This window comes from Aedes aegypti, chromosome 1, assembly GCF_002204515.2.
Source record: "Aedes aegypti strain LVP_AGWG chromosome 1, AaegL5.0 Primary Assembly, whole genome shotgun sequence".
In the NCBI taxonomy this organism is placed as follows: Eukaryota; Metazoa; Arthropoda; class Insecta; order Diptera; family Culicidae; genus Aedes; species Aedes aegypti.
This window is the reverse complement of record NC_035107.1, coordinates 73,496,515-73,504,101: the sequence shown is the minus strand read 5'-3', so window position 1 is coordinate 73,504,101 and position 7,587 is coordinate 73,496,515. Positions and strand designations below refer to the sequence as shown.

Here is a 7,587-nt window from a genome sequence, read left to right as displayed (position 1 = left end):
GGACCTGATGAAGGCTCATGGGCGTATGCTGGATGGCTTGAAAGTGGGAGCTCTGTTTTGCTTACGCGAGAGAGTGTGACGTTCAGACAAGATGAGGCAACCCTGAAAGAATTTTACACGGAGAAATCAGACTACCCAAAATATAAGTTCTTTTTATTCAAATTTTAGTAAACTGCATTTAGTTTTTACCCACGGTTGGGTTGTTTTGCCTCTATCGCAAAAGCAATGTTGTCAAAAACAGTGAGAGGTGCGTCGAAATTCAATGAAATAAGCCAAATTTGGGTTCTTTCGAGTTTAGGGCCTGTTCACAAATTTCATAACGCTGAAGGGGGTGGGTGGGTATCCACAAAATGTTACAGCTCATACAAAATTTTCAAAATATTCATGCAAAAAGCGTTACGAGGGGGTGGGTGGGTATCTAAAATTGGGTCCTAAAATTTTTAATGAAATCTTGTTTTTATTTAATAACACGAAAGAGCATGTTACTGTAACTACTTTAGCAATTTTTCCCGCTCAAATAATGGCTATATCATGTTTAAACTTAAATTTAAAAATTTGGTCCATAAATGAACCTTGACACTTTTGATCATGTTTGACGTTCGCTTAGTCGACAAAAACACCACAGGGGTTTTAGTTCGACCACTGGGTTTGTTCCTATCTGACATTTCGTAAGGGACACGGAAAACAAAATACACCCAAAATTTGAGTTTAAGCCAAAGGATGTGACAAAATCTAAAAAAAATGTTTTTTGGGCTTAAACCAACGGAAAACATTAGAAAATTGAGTAAACGTGTGTTTTTGGCCTAAACTTAAGCGTTTGGCACTAAAATTGGGACAGGGCTTTAGGACCCAATTGCCATTTTCGGCGTTATGAAATTTGTGAACAAACCATTGACTGTTTAACGATAAACTTGCGACGATCGACGCGCCACCATATTTCATATAACGGAGGGTACTTGAACTAACTTGGAGGTGATGATTTGGAGGTTATTTGGCAATTTAGAGGTTAAAATCCCCTCCAAACACTAGCGATTTTGCGGTGGGATGTTGACGTTTGATGACGAATTACCCAACTTTAAGTTGTTTTAACCCTCTACGGAGACTTCAAAAGCTAACGCTTGGTAGATTTTTTTTTGCACTGAGTTGGTTTTTTTCGCTGTTGTCAAACTAAAACTACCTAACGATATTGTCGCACCGTCACCAAACTGGATCGCACCAGTGAGACTCGCGACGTGCCTCAACTCGCCGCATTTTGAAATCAGTGTGACGCTGCATTCTTACGATTTTTATATTAGCTGCGATGCACGGGGCCTGAGAAAACTATAATTATAAATAAATATTGGTCTTGATTTCTACCGGATACATAATAGCTATCCAGGTATTTAAAAGCGCTAATGGCTGTCGCAAACAGGCTCGCTTTCTAGTAGGGACTTGTCGATTTGACGTTTGGCGCGGGTCGTTTTCTATTGAACGGACCCAAGCTAAACGTCACATCGTTCAATCCATACCAAAAAACGAGACTGTTTGCGGCAGCCATTATCGCTCGTAAAAAGCTGGATATGTCAGTCCGCATAGGGCCCATTCACAAATTTCATAACGCTGAAGGGGGTGGGTGGGTGTCTTCGTGATGTCACAGCTCATACAAAATTTGTAGAGTATCCATACAAAATGCGTTACGAAGGGGTGGGTGCAAGGGGCAGATCACTCTTGATGTATTTGATGCATCAGTAGATTTTGATGCATTTGATTGCATTTAAATGCACGATTTTTTGCTAATCCATGGATTGCTACAATGTTTGATTTTTATCGTTGTCGAAGTGTCAAAAGTCCAACTAAAAAGTACTTAATGGCCCTTTTGGGTTTGATTGATTGATGGAGAATCGGATATTCATGGCAATTTCTATTCCTTGATTATAATAGTTCAATATTCTTTGCTGCAGCTTTGAAGTCCAACACGATCAGTTTTGCCAGAATATCATTCTTCAGAAAAGACCATTCGCCAGAGATGCAAGAGAGCGGCCGTACTATTGGAAAGTTGACATACCGTGCAAGGAAACAAATATGTGCACTGATTTTATGTGGCTGATATATATGTAGCATATTGCAAAGTAAAGAACAATTTTTATGAGGATTCTTTTGTAGGGTGAAGTGGCAGTGAATCTGGGTCTCGACTACAAGTTCAATATACGCAATCATTAACACTTGAAAACGCAGACGGACACTCCTTACGGGGAGCCCCATCTCCAGTTGACTTACGAGCAATCTGCTTAGTACGAGCCATTTCCAGGATTTTCACGGACTACCTTTTTTTCATATGACAAGGATCTGAAATGGCATTTGCCATCCAAAAAGCCGCAGGTATGGTTAGCAGAACGCCAGCCACATGTTAGCTGATAGAAATTTAAAGCATTCAAATTATTCGAAAGTCTAGACATAATAAACAACCTCATACTTCTAGAAATTTTATTATATCATTATTAAATCAGTTCTTTTTCTGCTCCCTGGATTTATTTTTCCTATCGATTTATATTCTTGACTTTAGAAGTGTTTATCAAACCACATTAATGCAGACAGAAACTCTGCCTAAGAATTGTTCACTAGCCAGCCCATCAAATTCCATGATTAGCATGCCTCAAAATGTTGCGTTGTACCAGATGTGCCTTAAATTCAATTTATGACCTGGAAGGAATAATGATTAGGTTAACTAACGATTAAGATTTTAATTGATAGATATACCATTAATGTGTTTAGCTGTCCAATATTTTAAACCACGAAAAAACAGAAACTTTCACAATTTATCACAACAAACAATTATGTGTTGCTATGATGATATAGTGATATCAGGGCTAAGTTGATGTGAATGAAAAAAAATGCATTTGATGCAAATTGATGCACATTAGATGTGCACTGAAAGAGTGATCCACCCCTTGGGTGGGTGGGTGTCAAAAATGGTCATTTTTGGCGTTATGAAATTTGTGAATAAACCCATAGCAAAAAACAGCTTGTCTTATATTGAAAACAGTTAACTTTTTCTATCTGAAATGGTTAATGTATTGCAATTTTAGAGATAATTTTCCGTTTTACGGTTGAACAGAAAGCTACCGCAGGTGTCACATTACTGATTTTCACAAAGCATCATCGATCAGTTGCGATGATACCTTGGAAATCACGTTGATGACTGTTGTTTTCGGCTGTTTTTCAATGCTAAGGACTCTGCTAGCATACTTTGATTAGATGGTTTCGTTCAATGATACAATGCTCGCGTAACTTTTCAAAACGTCCTTAGTAACAAATGTAAACAAATCGAGATTATCATTGCAAATCATTTGCGTTGCACCACTTAGCAGCACACTAGAACACTCGTTCTGATATATAAACAATAAATTAATCTATTAAAAGCTTAACAAAATGACCAATGTTCAAAACTGCATCGCTTTTAATCAATTGTTACATTGGGCCTTTGATCAGAAAACCAACCACATGTCCTATGTAACATTTATAAATAAACACGATTCCAATGTTACATTGGACATTCCTGAATAAAGCTTTGAAATGGAGTTTAAAAGGTAGAATGATTTGTAGAAGCGTGTCTGAGACACTACTTAAATGTATAGAATGCCATAATAACTGGTTCTCAGTCATTTCAGTCGATATTCTCAGAGTCGCACCGCACTGCCTCGCAAAATTGAAAACGCTCAAGTGACAAAAAGAGAATGAGTTACACAAAACTGTATTTTGGTCTTTTTGCCATACCATGTTTTACCGTTTCGCTGGATTGGATTAGCTGCAACTTCTCTTTTCATATCATTAGCGCATTGCGTGCATATAGGGGAATGATATTGAGCACAAGATTGAGCATCATGATGTCATTGTATCAATCTGATTCAGATGCATGATCGATCAAGCATATAAATATGCTTCCCGGAAGCAACACGAGCAACGTACATGCGCGACTTGCTCACACATATTTTCAGAGCGATCAATCACCGAAGAGATGAGAAGCTGTATGCATTTGTTAGGCGTGGGCTCCTTTCTCAAGTTCCTACAACAAGATGGACGGCGTTGTCATCGTCATCATTCCCCACCGCAATTTCTTGTTTCAACCGACGGCTGGTGCTGATTGCAACACAGCTGTCACCACCACCACGTCATGCAGTGGGAAACTCACACATGAGGGCCGTTGTTAATTGTACCACGATTTTCTGGTGAGTTGCAAGCTTAGTGTCAATGATGATGTCGCGCTACACGATGATTGTTCATCTGCAACAACCAGACAGCTCACCAATCCACCAGGAGGTGGATCGTGCTGAGTTGTTGAGTTGAAGGAGAGCGAAAGAAGGAAGGCACAAAAGTCTGTTTGACAGCTCTGCAGAAAGCGCGTGCACGCTCGTTCAAATCTACTCAAAAGAGAGTAACTTTGACTCACTTTTGAACTTTCATAATAGCTGTCAAAAGTGAGTAGCTTTATTTTATCAAAGTGAGTAACTTGTTACTCACTCATGAAAGAAAACGACCTTACTCACTTTTGAGTAAACACTAACATATTTGACTCACTTTGGAATTGTCAAATACTTGTGAAAATTTCGGCTTCCAAGTTTAGAAGTAAATATCGTTGTAAGAATATGTATTATACTAATAAAACAGTGCTTAACATCTGTAGAATTATCTATAACGAATCATGCAAGTTGTGCAATAGATGATTAATTGTTACTGTTATAATTAATCCCGATATCAAGTGAAGCGAGATCGGAGTTTTTGAAGGTAACCAAGTCCTGGTTTTGATCGAACAACCGCAAGAAAAAAGTTTATATACAGTAAGTTTCACCGTCCTACTTTTTTATTGAACTAATCATCAATTGTTTTCAGTCTTTCCGGAAATGCTACTGGCTCGAGCAAACATCCGGATCAAAATCCAGTGAGAAAATTTCACCGGATGATCATTGAGAGGAAGAATGCGCAGCGAAATCGTTCATTTTTGGTAAACACGGCCCGCAGTTTACTGCGAACACTTAGGTTATCTTCCCGCTGGAAGTTGCCGCGTGACATCATTGTAAATAGATCCCCCAGAGATTTATATCCTTCGGAGATCCGTTCCAGAGAAGCGAAAGTTTAGACATAATATCACAATTTTATTACTTATCATGTACTTTTATTTATGTATGAGATAATGAAATAAATGTTATTCCTTTCGAATATTTTTTCTGATCCTATTTATAAATACAAATAGTAAATTTATTTCCCGAAATATTATTTCTGAAGTGAGTGACATCTACTCACTTTCGCAAATTTCAGATTAAACGAAGTGAGTAAGTGTTACTCTAACTTTGACATTTGACAGTGTTACTCTAAAGTGAGTAACAATGGCTTTACTCACTTTTGAGCAGTTCCACTTTGTTCCAAAGTGAGTCGAAATCTACTCACTTTTGAGTAGATCTGAACGAGCGTGTGCGCACGGAAAGAGCGCCAGTTCGGCTCGATTTGCAATGATCGGTTATTATTATTATTTTTCCGCTATTGGATATTCTATGGTTTGGTTGATCGATGTTAAAGTTTGTTTTAAAAGCAGCTCCACTTATTTTGAAACATGTTGCCGTGTACAATAGTAGACAACACAACTAATTTAATTAAAATAATTTGAAATTATAATAAGTACATAAACAAAAGGGGAAGAACGTTTAGGCTGGTTGTGCATTACGATAAAATCTCTTAACATAAGCAATGCTCGTTGTTGGTTCTTGTGAAAGGATCAACATGTTCGGCTTAACGAATCTTATTTTAAATATCGAATAACACCACATGCAGTTGAACAAAAAGGATGTGATTACAATAGACTTTTGATATTTTCAATTCTGAACCACCGCAAAAATAAATATTGGAAATCAAAATTCTCCTGAGAGGGATGATGTGGTGGAGGCTCATTCTAATTATTATTGTCGTTCAATTATGGGGATAAATTAAAATTGTTATTGTTCTATACATACTTACTTATTATAATTACCTGTAAATATTGATACAGCACAATTCAAGTATTTAAATATCAAATAGCAAACATAGATATGGTCAGTGTTCAGACAGACTGAATCAAGTGTTTTTTTTAATCGAGTAAGAAAAATGTACCCCAAACATGTGAAACATCAAAATAGTATAGATATTTACTGTAATAATGAAACTTATCTATTTGATGATACATTTGTATCAAAATAACATGGAAGATTTAAAATTGATGGAGTTCTTTACGTATCCTTAGAGCTCCAAAATTCATCTAGTCTGGTCTGTCTAAACACCGACCATATGATCCTCAAAAACTCATGAGAATGGTATTTTACTCTTTGAACTGTTATTCAATTTGGAAGTGCTTAAAAGATTTATAAATTAAATTTATTATTGATGTTACGAGCTTTGTCTGCAGTGAAACTTAATGCTTCACAAGAAATATATTTGAATCAGAGTATTTTTATAAGGTACAGTGGGGGAAGTGTATCAGTGGGGTAAGTGGATCATTCATTAATATTAAGCATAAATACTTGAATATATTGAATGTTTTCGCACCATTGCTTCGTTTTAGGTTATATTCTTACGCCCACACTGATACTATTGTAAAACTGGTACTACACGTACACTAACACAAGCAAACTTGTTAGCTGCAAAAAATAATTAATTTCAAAATTGTTTTCCATCAATCAAAAATCCATTGTATTTCTGTCTAAAATCGAATACTATTAGTTTTTTCAACACATGGTGAGCATTTCAGTTCTGATTGAATGAATCACAATGAGAAATATGTGATTTTTATGAATAAATACAGATATAGTGTACATGGTACACTTACCCCTACTTTTTAATAGGGTGGGGTAAGTGGATCAAGTATTATTATCGTTTATTGGCAGACTGCTTACTAGAATTTGAATAAGTTTTAATATCCGCAGATGTTGTTTTCCTTTAATTTTCTTCTTTCTTTGCTTGAATTTATCAAATTGACCATAGAGAATTTGAATTAATCCACCTAAAAATTTGTTAAACTATATAAAAAAAATAATTTCAAAACTCACACGAAATTTTTCGTGGTTTATCTAAGCTGAGTTGCAAAAAAAATATACTAATTCTCCAATTGAAATCATATTATCGTGTCTTTTTTGACCATATAAACTATTCTAGACAGATGATACAAACATATTCATAAATAGAATAAAAAGATTTAAGTTTGTTATTCAAAAATAAATGTTACTAATCTTTGAAACCACGAGTGTTTATTGAAAACACCGTTAGGAATAATCGTACAATATTTCTGTATAACGTTTTTGTATAAATGGATGAAGTTTCTCCAAATTATTCTAGTTTCAATGTTTTTTGTAGTTCGAATTAGTGTAAACTAATATATACATGTTTTTCAATATATTTTGATTAAATAAAGATACTTTTTAATTTTAAAGTGTTAACATGTACCATTACTAGCACTAATAACAAGAACGAGAGTAATATCATTCTTACTATACATAATTACAGCACATTTGTTTTGAGAACAGATTTTTTCTATTGGTGATCCACTTACCCCACCATGGTGGGGCAGGTGGATCATTTGGCGCAAAT

The 7,587-nt window shown here is 35.8% G+C and overlaps 1 long non-coding RNA gene across 1 annotated transcript; it reads left to right on the top strand.

Annotated features, from left to right (window-relative positions):
• The first annotated feature begins 4,467 nt into the window (after window positions 1-4,467).
• Window positions 4,468-5,193, top strand: LOC110675316. The gene is made up of 2 exons (XR_002499365.1): window positions 4,468-4,814; window positions 4,867-5,193. It is a non-coding gene; the product is annotated as an uncharacterized LOC110675316 (long non-coding RNA).
• The last annotated feature ends 2,394 nt before the right edge of the window (window positions 5,194-7,587 follow it).